This window comes from Amphibalanus amphitrite, unplaced genomic scaffold (genome assembly GCF_019059575.1).
Source record: "Amphibalanus amphitrite isolate SeventyFive unplaced genomic scaffold, NRLGWU_Aamphi_draft 001851F_arrow, whole genome shotgun sequence".
In the NCBI taxonomy this organism is placed as follows: Eukaryota; Metazoa; Arthropoda; class Thecostraca; order Balanomorpha; family Balanidae; genus Amphibalanus; species Amphibalanus amphitrite.
The window spans coordinates 75,986-98,607 of NW_024883344.1; the positions used below are offsets into that span (position 1 = coordinate 75,986).

The window sequence follows — 22,622 nt, forward strand, 5'->3', positions numbered from 1 at the left end:
AGACGGGCGAATAGGGTGCCGTGCACGTCAGTTTTTAGCACACCCACTCCGGTCTGCACGTGCAAGGCTCATATCCTCTCGTTTGGCGGGTGGCGTTTTTGCGGCGTTACAGAGGTGCTTGCTCAAACAACCTGCGGTCCTAGAATTGTGTTTTTCTAGCACGTGCAAGGCTCATATCCTCTCGTTTGGCGGGTGGCGTTTTTGCGGCGTTACAGAGGTGCTTGCTCAAACAACCTGCGGTCCTAGAATTGTGTTTTTCTATTGAAAAACAACCGGAGCGGTCCTTCTCCGGGCTATGTTTTGCAAGTCTGGCCGCGAATTGGGGCAACTTGACGGGGGCCTAGACGAATCGCTCGATTTCCGTAAAAAGTTCAGGGTATGGGCTCCCGGAGGCGATCTACCTGATGGCACCGGTCGCTACTCGCTTAAAATAACCGCAGGTTGTTTGAAAAGACAAACACTATTCGTTAGAATTGTGTTTTTCTATTGAAAAACAACCGGAGCGGTCGTTCTCCGGGCTATGTTTTGCAAGTCTGGCAGCGAATCGAGACAAGTTGAGCCTCTCCTAAACGAATCCCTCAATCTTCGTAAAAATTTCAGGGTATGGGCTCCCGCAGGCGATCTACCTGATGGCACCGGTCGCTACTCGCTTAAAACCTCGTGGCACGTGGCACGTGCGATTCCATTTTGCCCATGTTAAGTCAACGGGGTTTTGGACACTTTTTGCGCGATCGCCAATGGCGGGAAAACGAGCCAAGGAAGAGGTGGTTTTCTTCCCAGCATTTTATGGCAAACAGGTTTGGGTACACGCTAGTGTGCGCCGTATACCCCTCAGAACTTCGTAACGTGTCTTTGCACGAGGTCAAAGTTGAATTTTTTTCGCTCCCCATGTTAAGTCAATGGGCGTTTTTGCAGAGACTTTTTCATTCGCTCATTGTACAAAATTATATGATACGATTTTGTTTAAACTTTCAGGACTTGTTGAGAAAAGACCATAGAACATGTTGTTATGCTTTGTTAAGCTGTCAGAATTCGTTTGCTCTTTTGAAGCTCGTTTAAAAATGAAAAATTTTTACATGGAAAGTCAATGGGAGCGTCTTTGCTGCTTAATAACTTTTTACGTTTAAGATATGTTTAAGTCAAAAGTTGATATTTTATACAACTTTTGATGCTCTTTCCAATGATATATAGAACGTTATTGCACGTTGTTCCGTTTTCCTGGTGTTGTCCATCTGAACTTGTCAGTCACGTGACCCATTTGACCTTCGGATCCAATTCTGGTAGTCAATTCTGGCGCTTTTGTTACCATAGCGAAATATGTAACGCCGTGTTCACAGTTTACTGACGACGAAGGTCCTGCTTAATCTGGCCAATGGCGTTCGAGAACTGCGGCCAAGCCCCGCTGATCTTGAACGTGATTGGTCGGCGGGCGTATAGAATCTCCGTCGTCAGGGAGACTGCGAACACGGGGTAAACCAAGGGGTAAACAATCTGTGCGTGGAATGGGGAGTGGTGAATGTGCAAGTTCGATGATAGGCGCTGATGTCGTCGATTTTTATTTATACTTTTATCCTTATTATACATTCTGATCATTTTTTATGTTCAGGAGTTTTCTCTGTTGATTTAGCATCAAAAACGGTGTGTTTACAATCTGTGCGTGGAATGGGGAGTGGTGAATGTGCAAGTTCGATGATAGGCGCTGATGTCGTCGATTTTTATTTATACTTTTATCCTTATTATACATTCTGATCATTTTTTATGTTCAGGAGTTTTCTCTGTTGATTTAGCATCAAAAACGGTGTGTTTAACTGTTATTGCCAAGTGCCATATTTATATTGAAATTGGGGTACAATTCAACATTCACTGGTTTTTCTATGGCCTGTTGTGCATCATATTATTGGAATGGTAATGTGAATATACGTACTCCATACACTGCTACTTTTGGGTATATATAAATGTTTGACCTGATTTTACTTCACTTCACCTTATGTTTTTTTGCAGGAACAGTTATCACACCATTATTGTGCAAAAAATAAGGGTGGTTTAACGCGGTACTCTGCCAGCCACTTTTGGCTTCCATAGATATCAACAAGCCTATACCTCCAACACTACCAGAGGTTGACGCTATCTCCACGGAATGCGCTGGCAGCTGCTGGCAGCGCGCCCATGAAACACAGCCAGGGGTTTCCTCTGTAAAGTCATTGTTGTCTAGGTACATGGGCCTTTACCAATTGTTAACAGCTACAAAAATTGGAATTAAAAATGTTCAGGTATTTTGAGCATCAGCTAAACAGGGAAGAGAATTCGGCTACAGCCCATCTTGCAACGCCTCAATGAAATTTAACGAGAAACTTAAATTGAAGGAGCAGCTAATTAACTGAGGCAAAGCCCATAAATCCTTGTGGATTTACCTACATACCTAAGGTAAATCCACAAGGCACCTTGAGTTCAAACTATGAAGTGACTCCAAGCGAAATATAGCAGAAATTGGGACTTAAAGGAGCTTAGAAATAATCTGCTTAGTTCATTTGAAATGTATTGTTACCCACTTTCTAACCATGCATATTTTTGTGTCTTGTGAGGTCTCATATAGCAATAAAAATAGAAAAGTTATACAAGAGCAGTGACATGCATAGTTTGCTTGTGTTGTCACAACTTTGTACAATATTTCCAGCTGTATAATATGCAGTTATCAGTCACATTGGGCATCACACATGTATTTTTTTCCTGCAGGAGGGAAGACACAGGAGGGAACAGTATATATAACTAGTGACTCATGTTTTTGCTTCTATCGCTTCACCCCTGGGGAATCAGTTCCTGTACACCCCTTGAATATAATGGTCACCAAGGGGTGCTGTCCTGACATGTTCACTTTCTGTTGAGAAGGTTAGAACAAACACCATGTGTGTCATTTAGTTGCATATATAATACTTCAATGTTAAGTATGCATAAAGTCTGAAGTCTGTAGCCACTCTTAATCCTAGGTTGTCGTGACGTTAATTTAGCCTGGGTGGATATTTTGCTGTGCTAAAAGCACGGACTCCGCTACGCCCCAGTACGGCGGCTGGGGCGCCTCCCCTGGAAGAAAACGGCGCCGGGGAGGGGGACGGACACTGTTACACTTGCGGTTTTTTGTGTGAGGTAGCGTATAGTGTATACCCTTCTTACAAGTATTTATTATGGACAATGCATGCGGGTGACCTCCACTGCACGTGACACGTGTAAAACGGAGAGGTGTCACTTTTGTTGTAATGACAATAGCACAGTACAACTTGATTGTTATGACAATAACTACATTATAAAAAGGATGTAGGCACCCACTGGGCAATGTGTTTAAATGTGTCACGGTTGGGGTGCAACTGCCAACTGCACGTGCACATGTGCAAGGTGACGCTTCCAGATCTCAAGAACGGCTGGGCCGATTGTGCTCAGATTTGGCACATCGCTAGAGACCGGTTAGTAGGGTGCCGTGCGCAAGTGGGAACTGAGAATGTCTAAAATAGAGATGTTGGAGCTGGAAGGAAATGCAATCAAACTGTCAATCATACAGTGATACTGTTTTTTTTTTTTACAGGAGACAGATTGAAGTGCAGCCAACACTGCATGGTGCTTCTCGCAAGAGCTGACCCATTGCTGTTTTTCAACTCTTCTGGAAAAGGTAATATTGGCAGACACTTACATTGTTTCACAATCTACGTTCTGGTATGGGTCTCCCCTCCGCGGACCATCTGTAGGGACCATCAACCGCTGGGACACGACCCAGCGGTTGTAGTGGTCTACTATCTACTATTTATAAATCTTAAAAAGTCCGCCGTCGGGTTACGCTTAAAAAGGCTTAATGCGGCGCCGTCGATTGATGCACGAGGGTGAAATTTTCACGGCTCGTGGGTCGCGTCATTCAACAGGTCGTATTAAATTTTGGGCACGATGCGGCCGGGGGTGCGCCCGTGGCGCGTGCTCATATGCGCCATAGGGTTAGCATTAGAATCGGCAAAAACAGGCTATTGCTCGGAAACGGTAAGGGCTACGGGGGTGAAATTTTCACGCCAAGTCGAGCGCGTGCACTCATTTGTCGTATTAAATTTTGGGCACGATGTGGCCGGGGGTGCGCCCGTGACGTGTGCTCATGTGCGCCATAGACTTGCATTAGAATCGGCAAAAACAGGCTGCGGCGGCGTGATGCCCCAAAACGGATATTGCGGCGCCGTCGATTGACGCACGAGGGTGAAATTTTCACGACTCGTGGGTCATGTAATTCAACAGGTCGTATTACATTTTGGGCACGATTCGGCCGGGGGTGCGCCCGTGGCGCGTGCTCATGTGCGCCATAGGGTTAACATTAAAAACGGCAAAAACAGGCTATTGCTCGGAAACGGTAAGGGCTACGGGGGTGAAATTTTCACGCCAAGTCGAGGGCGTGCACTCATTTGTCGTATTAAATTTTGGGCACGATGCGGCCGGGGGTGCGCCCGTGACGTGTGCTCATGTGCGCCATAGAGTTAGCATTAGAATCGGCAAAAACAGGCTGCGGCGGCGTGACGCCCAAAAACGGATATTGCGGCACCGTCGATTGACGCACGAGGGTGAAATTTTCACGACTCGTGGGTCATGTAATTCAAAAGGTCGTATTAGATTTTGGGCACGATTCGGCCGGGGGTGCGCCCGTGGCGCGTGCTCATGTGCGTCATAGGGTTAACATTAAAAACGGCAAAAACAGGCTATTGCTCCAGATGGTCCGACCACTACAACCCTATATGATGCACTCTTGGCTGCATCCCCACCCCACCATTTCCCCTTACAGTATGAAGTATGAAAAACAGTGATTTTTTACTGGAGCTGCAAAGTGTGCCTTTGAACCACCTTATGATATACTAGTATCTAAAGTATTTGTCCATCAGGATCAGTTATCTAATGGCAGTAGACTGTTGTCTTCACATACTTCATATCTATTTTGGCTACTGCATTGTGTTCTGTAAAAAAATATGGAAAACGTTTTGGATGTAGTTTTTAGTAGAATGCTTCTTTACAGATCCCGAAAGAAGATAACTGCTTGTTTTCTTCACCGCCACCAGTCTACCTGCTCTCTGCACACTCGGCAGAGCGCGGCAGGGCACCCCACGGAGCTGCACTAGTCACATCCGGGCCCCACGCCGGTCGACGGCCGATGCGATGGAGGCACTACTCCGAGCTGGACTGGTGGCCGGCTCGGAGCTGGTGGATGTCGACCGCGGAGCGGCGATCTACTCCTTCCACCGGGCCCGGCAGCAGGAGCTCCAGATGTCCTTGTGCCACCCGTCCGGCCAGGCCTCCATCCACCTTGTAGAGGCGGAGCGGGAGACGGTGAAGCTCACGGCTCCGTTGGAACATGGCCGCTGGGAGGCCTGCGGCGCGGACGACGGATGCGGCAGTTGGTCAAGACACGGCAGCCTACTCGAGGTGCTTCTCGCCTGGAGGACGCAGGCGAATCGCGTTATCCGAGCTGTGCCTCGTCATGGTGCGATGAGCCTTAATAGACTAATGCATATTCTTCCTTTGGTTGTAATTCATTTGCTGCTGCCCGCTGGGCTAAGGAGTAACTCTGGGCGCCTACTTTGGGCAGACGCTGGTCCAGTGCCGCCTTTCGTTTGCCGCACTTATCTTTATTTATTCTTTGTTACAATTCCGTCTTTGGTCATTTTTTTTTTTACCATGGGGGGCACTTGAAAGTTTTGTTTTTAAATCTGTGGACATTGAACCTGGAATCGGTTTTTTGTCGGATTTCGGTTTTGTTTTTGCACTGTGGAAATATCTCGTTCAATATTTTTTTTAAGATAGGGCGTGCTAAAACTTTTAGTCTCATTACTCCTCTGTGCATCTAAATTCTAAAGTAATATAATGTGCATCTCAAGTGTTTGGTGCTGTACTGTTATTATTTATGGTTAATCCAGTGCTGTACTGTTATTATTTATGGTTAATCCAGTGCTGATTTATGGTTAATCCAGTTTTTATTCGATTGAATCGTTGTGTGTAATGTGCATGACATCCGCGTACCGCCTGTAGCAGTGTTATATATTTTCATTTATGCTGGAAAATAATAACTTTCTTGTTCATTGGCTTTATTCGATGACAGAGACGTGCCAGATGACTGGGGCTGCGACTTGACTTGGTAGTTGTTAACGTTGCAAACTTCAACCATCAAGCATGATGTGGAAACGTCACATTCCGTTATCAAATCTTCGTACCGTAAATACTGAATAAGATCAATACTAGGCTGGAGCTTGCTAGAAAAACCGTGCACTGACAACGGCGAGTGGTGGACCTGAGTAGCGGCCGGGAGGCAGGAAAGTCAGCCAATTGTCAGATGTTTATTTCTTCACACATCTTTATTCTTTACTTTACACCGTCGTAGACGTAATGCAATTATCGGAGCATGAAGTGGTTTATTGCCCTTATTACACCCTTCCAGTAAGTAGCCAATGCCCATCCATCCACTTTCCGCAGGTGCAGGAGCAAGGGAGAGCGAAATAATTTTTATCGTCACTCACGCCCAACTGCTAGGCGAAAAGCCAGTACTCGCAATGTTTCAATCTTATTTAAGAAAAAAAGCAAATGTTTCGGCTATAAATGCGTCGTGTTCCCTGTGGTAATACTATTAGTTTAACCCGGCACCGCCTGGGCTATTTCCGTACCCACGACAGCCTGGGGGGGGTCGCATCCGACCCCCTCCCCCCTGTGTGTCCGCTGGACCCAGGACACCAGGTGTCTCAACCGCGAAAGGTACGAAAACGTATTTCTTACGGAGAGCGGCATATCGGACGCGCTTCGTTCTTCCGCACAGCGAGCGGCGCTACCAGGGCTCAAGGCAGAGCTGATGACAGCAGTTGCAGAGAAGGTGTCGCAGCAGGTGGCGTCCCATATCAGGCTCATTCCTCGGCTGAAAGGGAAGAGCGTTATCCCATCGGGACGTCGGCCGTCACCTCTGTCAAGGCCGGTGGGCTCTAAAACGCTCGAGCCCTGTGCTGCTCAGTGCCCGCCGCAGCACGTCATTAAGGTTGGCGTGACGTGCGTGGCGGCCAGCACTCTTGGCACAGGAGAGACCGTGGTAGCCCAGTCGATCAGCAGGACGACGGCAGAGCTGGCAGTTGTGCGGTTCACATACCGGTGCCCCGAGTCGCAGCGCCACTGCTACCCGGACGGTTTCGTCCTCCAGGTGGAGTCCCAGACTGGTGACTGGGAGGGCTTGCACCCAGGCGGCGGTTTTTTCTGCCGGCCTAAGGGCCCCTTGCCGGTCACTGAGAACCCCCTGCCGGCTTGGAGAGGGTTCGCGTCAGCAGCTCTAAAGGCCCCACACACGTCTGTAACGGCTCCACACCAGCGTCTATGAGGGCCCACAGGCCACAGCAACGCCTGTAAGGACCCTCACCGGCGCCTCTGAGAGAATCACACTAGCACCTCTGAGCGCCCACACCGGCACCTGCATGACGGCCCCACACCAGTGCCTCTAAAGGCCCCTTTATACCGGCGGCTCTGAGGGCCCTACACCGGTGATTCTGAGGGTGCTACCGATAACCAAAGGCACCACACAAGCCCTTGGTGTCGCTGAGCTTTAATCCCATACCGGCCTTCCGAGGGCGCCACGTCAGTACACTCATTGTTCCACACCCCTCCCTCACACCCGGAGCGGGTAAACTGTGTTATACCTACAGCAACGATTTTTACCACCGTTGTATAACGTTATGTATTTCTCAAAGTTGACTCAAAATGGTCCAGTATAAAATCTGGCCTGCCAAACTTATGGCCAAGGTCAGGCCCAAACCAAAGCGGGATGACAATAGCAGATGTTGTCAAATCGATATACTGCATCAGCAGAAACCATTCAGATGGCAAGGAAAATGCCGTGTGTTGATGTTTAGATGTATAAGAGAAACAAGAAGGAAATAAGTCCGGAAAAAGGAGAAAAGATCCTTTCTCGCTGCCTCAATGTTGAGGGGGCGCCGCCCCCTCGGCTCTCAAGTTGGGGGGGCAAGCGCCCCCGCTGCCCCCCCTGTTCCCGGGTCTATGGTATTGTATAAATTGTATTATACCTATAATGGGTATGAAAAATTTTCTAGCCTGAATCTTCAATGCAAAGCAATGTCAAGAGTATTACATAAATAAGAGTTTTACGCTTAGGCCAAAACTTTTGTTTTTTGCTGATTTCTGTTTATTAAATAAAATCAATTTTTTTTTTAAAAATATATGTTAACATATTCAGCTACATTTTGTCTAAAAATTGTTTAAAGATATCAATAAACCACGATGGCACAACTCAAACACCAAGCAGAAACTGTCGGGAATCTTGTCGGGACTTGGTCGGGACCCTTGACGGATCCGGCTGTTGATTGAGGTGTCCAGAGGTGTCAGTTGTGATAGAAGTGATCAGATATTATTTCGAAAAATTCGTCATAAATTGTTGCTGTCTAATTTCATTGAAGCTTGTGAGTTTTCTGTGGTTTGCGAGAAGACTTGAAGACACGGTGAGTTTGACGCTGCCCTGCCACGCTCGACCATCTTCGTCGGCTCGACTAACTTGTTTAGCGTCTGTTAACTTTTTCGAAAGGTAGTTAGGCAAGAAACATGAATTTCGCAAAAATCGTCCTTATTGATAGTCAAATGCAGGTCACTCTGTTTTGCAACAAATGACGCCGAGGATAACAGATTCTGGTTATATGCTCCGAAAAATGCGCATCTGAGACAAACGCGAGTTGTTTACAGCTTTGATTCACGTTGCTAGGTGGTTGCTATGGAGCTATGGATACTTCCTTGCAGAGTAATTTGCATTTTGGTGTCTTATGTGATATCGACATATGCCACCCCCAAATAGCTCAATTAATGCTGATAACAGTCCGGCGCACTGTGGTATCTCCGATTCATTTATGGAGACATTTCTTTTATTGGAAATGTTTCCAATTTTGACTACTCTTCTGTTCCAAAAATGAAGACGCTTGTTCCATAAATAGAAACGCTAACATTTCCGCACAAATTTTCTTGCCAAGGGTGGCTGGATTTGATGTAGGTATAACCACTGTTTTGCGTAAAACAAGCACGGATACACCAAAAGCACTTGTCTTCTTGCATGGAAAGCTGTCGTATGCATTCAAAGTCACCACCTAAAAATGCTCCTGAATCGTATCCATTTATGGAGACTTAGTTTCCAAAAATGGAAACGCCGACGTTCCAAAAATAGAAACGCTGAAGTTCAAATGTGTGCAAATTTAGCTTAAAGGAACTATCCCACCTTCTAAAATGTTGTTAAAACCAGTTAAATTGTGGTCGACTTTATAGATTGGATGATACGTGACTTCACAGCCCAAAATTACCTCCTTCCCCAGGCCACATTACTGTCATAAAGCTGATTCTTTTTACTCTGTAGGCACTACAACAAAGTTCAGACCAAGTTTTAAGCGATTTTTCAACGAACAAACCCATTTAAATCAGAATGACTAAACGAGGTGACGTCAAACTAGCGGTCGCTCCATGTTGAAGATAGGGCCTGGCGCAAGGCCCATTTTCAAATTAAGGGAACAAATTTCTTCAACACCAAGAGGCCGCGGGGGTTGCAACCTAGATAGATAGTGGTTTCTGAACCTCGCCGCAAACTTGGCTATCTCAACTCAAACCCCATGTTAAAGGTGGGATAGTCCCTTTAAATGTGTTTTTTAAAATTCACATGCAACTAAAAATTGATGTTTTGGGACTGGTTTAGCATCTCTGCTCTCGGCAGTTACCTTGGACGTCGGGTTTGATACTAATATGTTACGCGCCGCAACTTAGCACATTCAAAAGTCAACTAAAACTAAGATTTCCTAGAAACTACTGGACAAATGTGGTCCAAAGTGGGCAGTACATAAAGTGTAGATATCATTTCAATATATAAAATTGATATCAATGTTACACATGAACTAGAATGAATAAATTCATCGTCAGAATACGACGGTATTTGGTGTGACGACGGTGCAGACCTTATTTTATTAGAAAACTTGTGAATTTTTTTATCACGTCAACATGTTATAAGCATCGCCTCGTTTGTCGACTTTCGGTTTCTGATCGGAAATTCGGAGAAGAGGAATATAAACTAGAATGCTGGCTGTCGATTGGTGGCATCCTGCGCATGCCAAATTGCAGCAATCAATGCCCAGTTTGCTTAAAAGGTAGCGATGCACGCAGCGTCTCCATTAATGGAACAGACCGTTTCTATTTTTGGAAACGGCGTATCCATTTTTGGAACATTGTTCCAAAAATGGAAGCGTTTCCATAAGTGGATCGGAAATACTACAGTGTGCCCGACTGATAATATTGTTGATTTGTTGAAGAGGATGCTGAAATGTATGAATAGAGCTCTGCAATCCTTGTTTTAACACGCGCACTGCAGCGGGTCTGAGCCGAACACGAACTGCAGGGGGGGGGGGGGGGGGTTGAAAACAACCCCCCCTGAGATCTCGAAAACGGCGCAACGTAGCGACAAGCGGTAAACGGCGTTGGATAGGTTGAGATGAGATCTACAAGAAATACAAAGATCATTTTTGGGTCAGGTCAAAAACGAGGTCACCAGAGGTCACCGAAGACAAAATGTTACGATTTTCACAACAGGAATTTCGCGGTAGTTTTTCTTGAATAACTTGTCTTGCACACAAGACAGAGGATCGATTCGAACGCCATCGTTCTTAGCTCGTCAAGGCGCATCGAATGATATATAATATGACCTCGAAAGGTCAAGTTGAAAATTTGACCTCAGGTCAAGGTCATGACCTGACCGAAATAGGTCATGTTGCATATCATTCGATCCGCATTGACGAGAAAAACACGTTAAACGTCGAACGGAGTCTCTATCTCTATTCAATCTCAAGTTATTGAAGAAAAACCGCTGGTGACCTCAGGTGACCTAAGATGACCTGGAGATCACCTTCCAAAGGTCATAAGTGATATGTTTCGGTGAAATCACCAACAGGGACCTGTAATACTATGATCCTGAGCGTATTGAAGTCATAGGATGGCATTCAGAGTAAGTTGAAATTTCTCCCATTGACTTATAATGGGCCGGTCGCAAAAATGACCTGACCTTAGGTCATCGATATAAAAATTCCGAGATATACAAGTTGTAGCTCGTGATGACTTTACTATTTCCTGTGGGTTTCAAGATCATATCTCAACAACTGTGGGCTTGGTGGGATTGCAAACTTCGAAATTTACGTTTCGAGGTAAGGTCACTTGACCTGACCTGGTGACCTGACCATAGGTCACCTGGGGTCAAAATTTTTACTCAAGGTGTGCAAAAGATGGGAGAACAGGTATGCAAAATTGGCGGCGCTACGCGCCGCCGTTTTCTCGCGATTTGCGAAAAACCACAGGGGGGGGGTTGAAAACAACCCCCCCCCCTGCAGTGCGCGTGTTAATTAGTTAAGCGGTAAGCTACATAGAGTGACATTCGAAAGTGGGCCAAAAATCTTGTCGGACGTTTTTTACCTTCAACCTTGGGCGTTGTTGGCCACACCTGCTAGTCTTTTATTGCAGGTGAATAAAACCGCAATCAAATTTACATAAATCAAAATTACAGCTTATGGTGCTGCAGTGTACCTGAACGAACTTTCAAAACTGGGTGAAAACAGAAAAATGTAGGTGGTGACCCATGACAGTCTTCGAGTTATTCTCGATTTTGTAGAAAAAAGAATACTTGCCACGCAATGACAAGAGGGCTTTATATTGTTTAACGTGTATGCAATACATTAATTCGAGCTGGCAGGGAAGGGGGATGTTTTTGGCCACAAATGTCAGTTGTTTTCTTCTTATGTGTAACAAAAACCATGGCACGCAGTAGGAGATAATTGAAATGCTATTCTTTTAACCGAAAACACCCTCAAGCATTGTGGTTTTACCTTAAGGTTTCGGGATTTTTAGCCATAATGGCCTGTGGTACCCGATCTTATCGAGCTCCTGGGACTGTGGCTTTACGAGATCAATCAGGATCAGGTACGGAGTATATGATGTGGGACCAGTGTGCGTCCAGTCTTGCGTTGAAGCAGTTCAGCGAGGGTGCACCAACCACCTCGGAGGGGAGTCCATTCCAGTCGTTCACGACTCGGGCGGCAAAGGCCTCACCCTCGAGGCTGCTGGAAACTTCTGGATTTTAAACTGATGTCCCCGAGTAACTCCTCCAGCCAGAGCGAAGAATGACCTGGGGTCGGTCGGCATCGACCCCTCTGTGAAATAGTTGGTATGTGAAGATCATATCACCTCTCAGTCGTCTATAATGCAGTGATGGCATCTTCAGTTCTTTGAGTCGCTCCGTGTAGGGTTTGTGGCGGATGCTCTCTACCAGCCGGGTTGCCCTGCGCTGAACTCTTTCGACCTGTCGCTGATCCGCTCTGTAAAATGGACCCCATACAAGGTTCCCGTATTCTAAGTGTGGGCGAACCAGGGTTTTGAAAAGAATGGGCAGCGTGACTTCGTTGATGAGGGAAAACGACTTCTTGATTACGGCGAGGAGCTGCGTAGCCTTCGCCACTGCTGACGCTGCGTGTTCACGAAACTTAAGAGCGTCGTCCACGTGGACACCAAGGTCTTTCTCCACTCTTGCACTGGCTAGGGGAAAATCGCCCAGAGTGTATGAGAATCCGCAATTCGTGCTTCCTATGTGCAGTACGGTACACTTGTCCTTGTTGAAAGGCATCATCCACAAATTTGACCACTTTAACCCTCGCCGGACCTATTGGTTTTCTACATACGCGCCGGCCGAGGGGGGGGGGCGGGTACGACCCCCCCTCGCCGTTTCGCCCCTGGTGGAGCTAGCGCGTCGCGGAAAAAACGAGCGTGTGTGCCGTTACGAGACGCAGAGATTGGTACCCGATTTTAAGGTCCCAGGTCAACCGGTGACCTCTGAGGTCAGGTCAAGTGCCCCAGGGTACGGTTCAGTTTTTGGTGAATAACTTCGCAAAAAACGGCCGCAGAGCGCCGATTTTGGCAGTATCGTGTTCGTCTTGCTCAGGCGCGTCGAATGATATACTTTTTGTCCGGGTCAGGTCAACTTGGGGTGTTGACCTCAGGTCAAGGTCAGGTCAGCACCCCCTGGTCACGAAGATGGTCGAAAGAGGTCATGTCGCATATCATTCGATTCGTCAGGTCTTCCTGAGTCCATTGGTGGCTTTCCCGACTCGCTAGCTCAATTTGATCAAGAGTTATTGACGAAAAACTAATATGACCTTGATGACGTCATAAATGACGTCACGCAAGGTCAACATTGCAAAAGTGACGCATCTAATCTTGCAAGGAGTGCATCAAATCACGATTCTGTGTGCTTAAGATAGTTGGAGATCGTTCCCGGCGCCAGAATAGCAGTTTTCATTTTTCCCCATTGACTTATAATGGTGAGGTCACGAAAATGACCTGACCTCATATGACCTTTAGGAAAAATCCGAGATATACAAGTTGTGGGACTTATAATGGATACTAGATCCTGCAAGTTTCATTTCCCTGTGACATCTCCTCTGGCAGTGAGGGCGTTGCGAAGTTGCGACATCTGAAGACCGTGCAGAGGTTCACTTATGACGTCATAGGTCAGTGACCTGACCTGACCCAAAAATGCGGTTGGTGTCAAAAGATCCGGCTTGGATCAAAGGTCAGGTATGCCAAGTTTCAGCTCTCTATCGCCAACGTGTTCGGAGCTATCGCGAAAAAACCCTATGGGGGGGGGGGCGGCACCCGCCCCCCCCCTCGGCCGGCGAGGGTTAAGAGAGCATTCAGATCATTTTGCATGAGAGTCGTGTTGTTTATGGAATGGGCGCAGGAGTACAATTTTGTGTTATCAGCGAACAACTTCACTTTGCAGTGAATTTCGTCTGGCAGGTCGTTCACATAGATTAAGAATAGTAAAGATCCGAGCACAGATCCCTGGGGTACGCCGCTAGCGACCTCCGTCCAGTTCGAGGGGCGCCCGTCGATGACCACTTGTTGTGTCCTTCCGGTTAGAAAGGCCTCAATCCATGCCAGGAGCTTACCTGATACCCCATAGCTGCGGAGCTTGCTCAAAAGTCTCTGGTGGGGTACAGGATCGAATGCTTTCTGGAAGTCGAGATAAATAACATCTATTGGGTTCGCCTGTTCGATATCCTTGCTCCAGTCATCCAGGACTTCGAAAGGTTGAGTATTGCACGACCTTCCAGGTCGAAAGCCGAAAGCCGAAAGCCGAAAGGTCGAAAGGTGGGTGGTCATGACCTCATTTTCAGTGAGGAATTTCAGCAATTCGTCTCGAATAAGAGATTCGAGCACTTAACACGGTATAGCTGTGAGGCTCACTGGGCGGTAATTGCATGGTTCCACCTTGCTTCCCTTTTTGTAGATAGGAACCATACGTGCCAGTTTCCAATCGTCACGATCGCAATTCGCAACCATGTCCAGTGACTTACGGAAGAGGTAGGCAAGGGGCCCAGAGAGGGAGCTATGAGCCTCTTTCAGTACCCTCGGGTGCAGGTCTCAACACATTAAGGCCTCGGAGCTTCTCTTCCACCGCCCGCGTTGTTATGGTGATGTCATCGAGACCGAGCGACTGGACGCGATCGTCCAGAGTTGGCACATCGTTTGCATCTTCAGTGGTAAAAACTGAAGCAAAGAATTGGTTGAGGATACCAGCCTTAAGTTTGGCATCGCTAACCAATTGACCATTTGTGTCTTTGAGATCCCCGACCTTGGGCTTGGTCTTGAGTCTACTTTTGGTATACTTCCAGAAGGCCTTGGGGTTGGTCTTCAAGTCAGTCACTAGCTGTGCCTCAAAACTGGTGCGGAGTCGTCTTGTCAGTTGCCTGAGTTTGTTCCTGCAGGCACGGTATCTTGCTGTGTCAAGTGGGTCATTGGAGCCGAGGTGGCAGCTTTCACCCATAGCATGGTCTTCTGCTTCCGTAGCTGAAGGGCAGCACTTGTCATATAGATGTTTTTGCGTGCCTTAAAACCCTTAGATAGCGGGATACAGGTGGAGACTATCCTGTCCAATGTTGATTTCAGGTAAGTATAGCCTTCTTCCACCGAACCATTTTGCAGGGGTGACCAGTCCTCCTCGACTAGTGTTCGGTTTAAACGGGTGAAATCACCTCGGTTGAAGTTGAGTTTGGGCTGATAATGTGAACACTTGACAGCGAGCTTTTCGCCTAAGAACCTCTCATGCTCCCGCAACATGTCCATCATGAGACTCATTTGGTCGATACAGCAGACTCCAGGCCTTTGATCTTACTCTCGAGGGGATCCGAGTGAGAGTGCCGAGACTTGCTGCTATTTAGATCCATTTTGTAGGCTGCGCAGAGCCAGGCAAGAGATTTGAAGCGATCAAGAGCCGTGATAGCCAGTTTCTGGGACCCTGACACCCCGCATGAAACCACGCATGGCAGCAGTCGCAGAGTATTCCAGCCTCACCCTCCTTGACAGGATTGTCACAAATTTTCTTTCCAGGGCCGCCATTGCAGATCGAATGCGGAATTAGTCCCCTCTCTACCCGTGTCACTGGAAGAGCGAGAGAGATAACTGGAACTGGCCGACCCTTTTCCAAATGGGGTGTACGCACTTTCTGATAACTTATCAACTTTGGGTGTAATGTCGGTTTTGTCGGGTTTTGATCCATACCTGTAGATGCTCCAGATGATATCTCCTCAGTCAGTTCAAAATACCACCTTCATTTCTCTTCTTCGCAACGCCGGACCGCACCGCGTCGGGGATATCGGACTGCGGCGTTTCCGCGGGTTTCATTGTCTGGCGGTCCTTGTTTTGCTCAGCTGTTTGAGTTTGTTTCTTCCGTTGAAGAACTGGGGAGTGTCCTAATGGCATTCTGCCTTTCTCCTTCTCAGCAAAAGATAAGGATTTGAATTCAGGGGTTTTAATTATCACGTAAGGATTAAATTGGTAACTTAGGATACAAAACGGATATCAGGATGGCCGTTCCCGCCAAAACTGGCCGGTGGCCAAAGGAAAATCAGCTGATCAGCTGATCGACGGTTGGTGGCAGGAACTCGATCGGACACGTCCGTCCGCCTCCCACAAAATATACCCGAAAAAATATTGTAGGCTGTAGAACTTAAGATGACGTCACGGTGACGTCATTAAGTTTTGTCGTTTTTCGATAGAGAACATTTCTGATGTCGCTGAGCATGAAAATATTAAACGCAATGGTAAATGAAATTAACAGCTTCTGATTCCATCTGTGCCAAAAATAACGAAATCAAACGATTTTTAGGGGTCGCGAATTCAAAATGAAAATGCCAATTTTAGCGAAAAATCAGCCAAAATAATGCCATTTTATTTTGGAACAAGGTTGCCATGCCAACAGGTTGGAGTTAATTTTCCCATTATTTGGTCTATTCTGATTCCATCTGTGCCAAAAATAACGAAACCAAACGATTTCTAGGGGCCATGAATTCAAAATGAAAATGTCAAGTATGCAAAGCACAAAATAATTAACATTATTTTTGTTGGGACAAGGTTACCATGTCAACAGTTTGGGGTGGATTTTATCATTTTTTGCTCCGTTCTGGATCTAGCAGTGACAGAAATAACGATATCAGACCACTTTAGGGGTCGCGAGCTTGTATTGGAAGTTTGAATTTTACTTGGAAAAACGACTTCATTTTAACGACTATAAATATGCAAAGCAAATGTGGTGTTGCAGTGGTATTGATGACTGTTCGACACCGCAACATTGCTTTAGTTGTATATTTGACGTGCAGCGGTAACAGAGAGCACCAAATATGTATATCATTTCCGTCAATGAACAGCATATGCCTCTTTACACCACTGTGGCTTAGGCCGTCATTAGTACCTACCTACACAAGACCATAGACCCGGGAACAGGGGGGGGGAGGGGCAGTGGGGGCGCTTGCCCCCCCCAACTTGATTGAGAGTCGAGGGGGCGGCGCCCCCTCAACATTGAGGCAGCAAGAAAGGATCTTTCCTCCCTTTTCCGGACTTCTTTCCTCCTTGTTTCCTTTATACATCTATATTAACCCTCGCATGTGTGTGGCGTTTGCCAGCTTCTAATGTGGGGGGGGGGGGGGGGGTCGGTTGGACCCCCCCTTGCCGTTTGGCCCCCTGATCGAGCTAGAGCTTCGCGGAAAAAATGAGCGTGTTGCCCGTGACGAGAGGAAGCCGATGATACCCAATTTTCAGGTCAGAGGTCATTGCTGACCTTCCAGGTCAGGTCAATGACCCAAAGTTGGGAAAATTGGGACCTGTCAGAAAGTCATACAGTGTGGCTGCTAAGGGGTTTTTCGGGGTGCTGATCACGAATATCGTGTTAGTTTTGATCACAGATGATGTCTTTAAGCATTTAGACCAGGTCGGGTCAGGTCAGGTCAGTTCAACCAGTAGGCGTCGTGACGGGTATTCGTAGTACGTGTCAACCGCCTCTGACAGCTTCGCAACATGTTACGAAGTCACTAGAACTACTTCGTAAATGTTCAAATGGTTGCTAAATTCGAATTCAGCTCCAAAAACTAGCCTAGAAACATGTAAAACTCGAAAAATGAACCGAGGTCACCCGAGGTCACCAAAGGTCATGACCTGACCTGACCTTTGGTGACCTTGACACCCACCCTAATGTATGGGAGCAACATCAAATCACATGTTTGAACGTTTGAAACCACGAAAAGCTTGCAAACGTGCGGCTAATGCGAGCAGACATACCCTTGCCATCTGAATGGTTTCTGCTGATACAGTATCGATTTGACAACATATGCTATTGTCATCTCGCTTTGGTTTGGGCCTGACCTTGGCCATAAGTTTGGTAGGCCAGATTTTATACTGGACCATTTTGAGTCAACTTTGAAAATACATGACGTACAACGGTGGTAAAATCGTTGCTATAGTATAACATGATTTACCCGCTCTAGGTGTGAGGAAGGGTGTGGGGCAATGAGTGCACTGACGTGGCGTCCTAGGAAGGCCGGTATGAGATTAAAGCTCAGCGACACTAAGGGCTTGTGTGGTGCCTTCGGTTATCGGTAGCACCCTCAGAATCACCGGCGTAGGGCCCTCAGAGCCGCCGGTAAGGGGCCTTTAGAGGTACTGGTGTGGGGCCGTCATGCAGGGCCGGTGTAGGCGCTCAGAGGTGCTAGTGTGATTCTCTCAGAGGCGCCGGTGAGGGTCCTACAGGCGTTGCTGTGGGCTCAGCCCCTCATAGACGCTGATATGGAGCGGTTACAGGCGGGTGTTTTATCCGGTGTTTATCCCTTGGTTTACCCTTACCCAGACATGGTGCCTCGATTTAAGTACATTGTGTGCTTTTGCATGTTAGAATCCGAAACTTCAAGTTTAAATTCCATATCTCCGAATTAAAGCATTTTTCGATGTTGCATTAAATGTAAGGACGATCATGACCACTTGACTAAAAAACAAAATGGTTCGTTCACTTGGTTCTTACAACCATGGTTAACGACACAAGGGAGAGGGTCACTGCAAAAGGGGCTGGACATTGCCACATTAGTCTCAAGATGTTACATGCATATAATCGGCACCAAAATACCGTCGTATTATATGCAAGTTCACCAAAGAAAACCCAACGTTATATCAAATATCAAAGCAAATTGGCAATATCTAGCACAACGAAACAAATAATTCACACCTAACGAGGCCGGCCGAGTCCTCAATGCCACCATGGCGACTGCGCAAGTCCAACTGGCTGGCAACTGGCCAATCAGGGTGCTTGTTTGTCATTTCTGGGTGGATTAAAAAACATGCGTACCGGCGAGGGTTAATGGGGGGGGGGGGGGGTTGTTTTTAGCCACACTTGGCAGTTTTCTGCGCGTGTCACCGCGAAACTTGGTATAGCTTATTATACATCAACTTCTCATCGTGTGTGAAAAAGTTGACCCAGGTCACGTGAGGCCAGGTCACCAGGTCAAGCTAAGTAGCCATATCTTTAAGAACAAAGTGATGCTGTCATTACTACAGCTTACATCCCAGAGGTTTGAAACTCGGGCTTTTGCATGAGAAAATCGGTATGAAGAATTCGTATATCTCATATTTTTTCATATCCGTGACCTAAGGTCACGTCAGTTTGCGACCTCTCCATTATAAGTCATAGCAGAAAATTGACATATTCTGTTTTCGGAAATACCCTCAAACGTCTTGACACTGGTAACATGACACACTGACCGGAAAATTGCCCTGTGTGCACTTTTGCACTTTGCACTTTTAATTGCAAATGCAAATTAAAATTTAATTGCAAATTGAAATTGAAATTGCGATGGTCCTAAAATCAGCGTCATACAAGTAGGAGTCAAAAGATATGATGCAAAAACTTTCCCGCAAAAACGTCAAAATTGAATAGCTTTTGCCCGCTGGAGGCTAAACCGTTGATCTTCGGTCAAATCTGAGAACTCAGAAAAGCCTTTGAGAGAGCTATCGAATGCGCTTTTCGAATGCGCTCAGCTCTATTGGTTCGCGACTTATGCGCGGATTTATAAAAAGTTGTCAAATTCGGTAACAAAGTTCGTGAAAATTTTACCTTTGATGACGTCCCGTGACCTCAGCGATGACCTGATCAAAAAATGATCTTTATTTTTCTGAGGGATCTTGTAGCGGGCTATATATTGCTTTTCACCGCGTCTTTCTAGCCTGCATTCTTTCTGAGATAATCTGGTGGGGCCAAAAAGGCTCCCCCACCATGGCAAAGTTGGCTGAAAGGTCCACCCTGGCGCGGGTTAAAAGCATTTTTTCGATGCTGTGAGTGCCAAAACCGGCAATAGTGTGCCCGGGACCCCAATAAGGCTATCTCAACTAAAAATATACATATGTTAAGGAGGATTGGTCACTTCAAAGCCTTCGCCTTTTTTTTTTAGATAAACTGTTGTGGCGAAATATCCCCCCCTTACCGCCAGGACGAAGTTGGAAACTCCATACATCGATATTTACTGCCGTTCATATTTCATGTTTGTTTTAACCCCGTGAAAGGCAGTCTTCTCAGTGACTTGACATATTATTAACCTTTGACCTGCTTGACAGCCACGTTATTTTCGGTGATTTTTCTTTGCTCGCTATTTGCAGATATACTGCATTGTCTTGGTACATTGTGGTTCAGCTCCGGTCACGGCTGTGTCTGTGCTGACGTAAGGCCTTGGGTGCACTCAGCCTACATCTATTAAGACCTCCCAGGGATAGGATATATTCGCCATGCAAAAACAAGTTACGCCAAAATGGCGGAGGGCGTAAAGCCATCGTTCGTAGAGGTGCTGACGGGTGTCCCGTGAGGCCAGGTCTGGAAGGATTTATTATCATGATTGGCAATCCACTCCACTGGTCAGCAGCAGGACCCCGTTTACACTGACTACGGTGCTAACATCATTGGCATACATGGCGACGGCAACTGTCTGTTCCGGGCGCTCGCCTATGCTGTCGTGATCCCTCGCTAGATCACGTGGCCCTTCGGCAAAAATATGTGAAGAGGAGCGCACAATGAACTTCTTAGGGAGTGTTCCCTGACCTGGACGGCTACATCAATTCCATGCGCAAGGGAGGTGAGTTCGGTGGTGAGCCAGAGATAAGAGCAGCAGCACGTGTTCTCACCGTCTCATTATTTGTGTGGGAAACGGTCATCAGGTGGCTGCTCATGGAGCACCAAACCAGTCTCCTATTCACTTATGCTTTTATAGTCGGAGGCAGCACTATGACCTGCACATGGTCGCTCCATCTCCCCCAACGCCACCACACCCCAGGAGGAACAAACTGCCCAGACTTCACCGCCATCACTGAGCAGAGCACCGACAATGATGGTGCTTGGACTATTGTTAAGGGACGAGGCGGTCGCCAGGCAAGTGCCTAGATACTGTGACAAAACCAGCGAGTAAGGAGGCTCCGCAGCTGCCGCGAACCTCAACACTTCAGTCTGTGGCAATGCAGCAAAACGGCCAGTTGGCCGTCCCAAAAAACAGAAACTATTTTCACGCATCTCTTCGGACGTTCAATCACGTCGAGGATGTCTGTGTAGAAGCGCAACCAGCCTCTGAGGGTGCACACGTGCCAGTGATCGTCTCCAAACCATTCCGGTCGTTCCACTGGGTACAGATCATGGGGAAAATGAGGACGCAGCAAAAGCTGTGAAGAGTCTGACACCGTAACAGCGCTACTGCCAAAAAGGCACGCGGTGGGCGTCCTAAGAAACGGGGCCCACCACCGCCATCATCAAAACGTACAGCCCCTATGGAACTTGATGTAGCAGAGACCAAAGAAATAGCTTCTCAAAACACCGTTCAGTCGGTTGCAGCACTTGAAGCTGACTCTTCAAGATAGGACATCGGAGTCTAGTGCTACGGGAGGAAACGCTCAGCGTCGTGGCGGTCGTCCGAGGAAAGGTAAGGCTGTGGTACCACTTCGGAGAAAGGATACCGCACGGACGCTACTATTCCTCAGCTATTCAAGCAGATGGTAAGGAATCGGTCAATTGCTCATTGACCCAGCAGAGAGTATTTGCAATGATCAAACTTCAGTCGCATTGGCTGTTCCTGTGAACGGCCATAACCCCCAAGGACGCATCCCATCTCCGGCTGGCTACATTCAGTCAGACTTAGACATCGAGGGGTCTCACACTGACTCGTGCCACGCTTGATGACTTCGTGGATAATCCTCGCATAGTGTGGTTTAGAAAGTGTGTCAACTGATCTCAGCTCACCAACGGACAGCAATTTAATCGGTCCCTGGCGGTACCGAAACAGTAATAAAGTTACTGTGACGTACCTTATTGGTGACAATGGGGAACTACGTCAGATGAGCCTGAAAAACCTAAAACGACGTGGGTTTGGCGCTCCATCACGAAGCGGTCAACTGCGGTACACCTCTTACTCGTGGCTCCGATTCAAGGACTTGTTAAAAAAGTCTGGTCAAACAGTGCCGCCGTTCTAGAGGACGAGGACCTGTTTCACGAGACACTCCGCCTTGTAGATCGCTTCTACTCAAAATATCCACGTCGTGGCGGAGGAGGAAGGTCTGCAGCCTCACCGGGGTCCACAGACTTGGGAGGATCGGCATAATCTCCTCCAGCTGCACTACTACGTAAGGGCTGGTATAAATTTTACCGTTTCTCTACCCTCCGTGATATATTCATATCCAGACATGGAGCTGATCGCTGGGCCGCGTTTCAAGCTGACCCCTGGTCGGAGACACTCTCAGACGACATTTCGAACTTTTGCTTCGAGATGTTCATCATAAGCTACGGCAACACCATTTCAGATACATCCACCTGATTGACGTCTTTGCCGGACCACAGTGTCACGAAGATCGCGGCAACGCCACTCGCGTTCAGTACAACTAATGTTCGTCACTCGTTCCGCCACGTCAGGTAGGCGTCAACGCGCAGGCCGGTGGCGCAGGCGCCGCCTCAACGCACTGCAGCCCCTGCCACTGCAGATGGAAATGCTCTCACATCGTTCTTTCTCCGTTCGTGTGTCGATTGCGGCACACTGCGTGTCATTGATGACAGAGCTGCGTCCAAGTATCCGCTCGGTCATTACACCTATGCCGGCGAACAGCACAGAGTTCGTTTCACTTGTGACCGTCTGGTCGGCATCACGTGTGACACTCCCCAGACTTTGTCACCTGCACGGCGGAAGACAAGCCGTCCAACCTGGGTGCCATGGGCG

At 47.3% G+C, this 22,622-nt stretch overlaps 1 long non-coding RNA gene across 9 annotated transcripts; it reads left to right on the plus strand.

Annotated features, from left to right (window-relative positions):
• Positions 1-1,479: 1,479 nt before the first annotated feature.
• LOC122375485 lies at positions 1,480-6,089 on the plus strand. 9 transcript variants are annotated; one of them, XR_006255401.1, is made up of 4 exons: positions 1,500-1,524; positions 2,002-3,455; positions 3,575-3,658; positions 5,030-6,089. It is a non-coding gene; the product is annotated as an uncharacterized LOC122375485 (long non-coding RNA). The 9 variants fall into 9 exon arrangements; XR_006255405.1 differs by lacking the exon at positions 1,500-1,524 and adding an exon at positions 1,664-1,684; XR_006255403.1 differs by having other exon boundaries at positions 1,480-3,455.
• Positions 6,090-22,622: the final 16,533 nt, after the last annotated feature.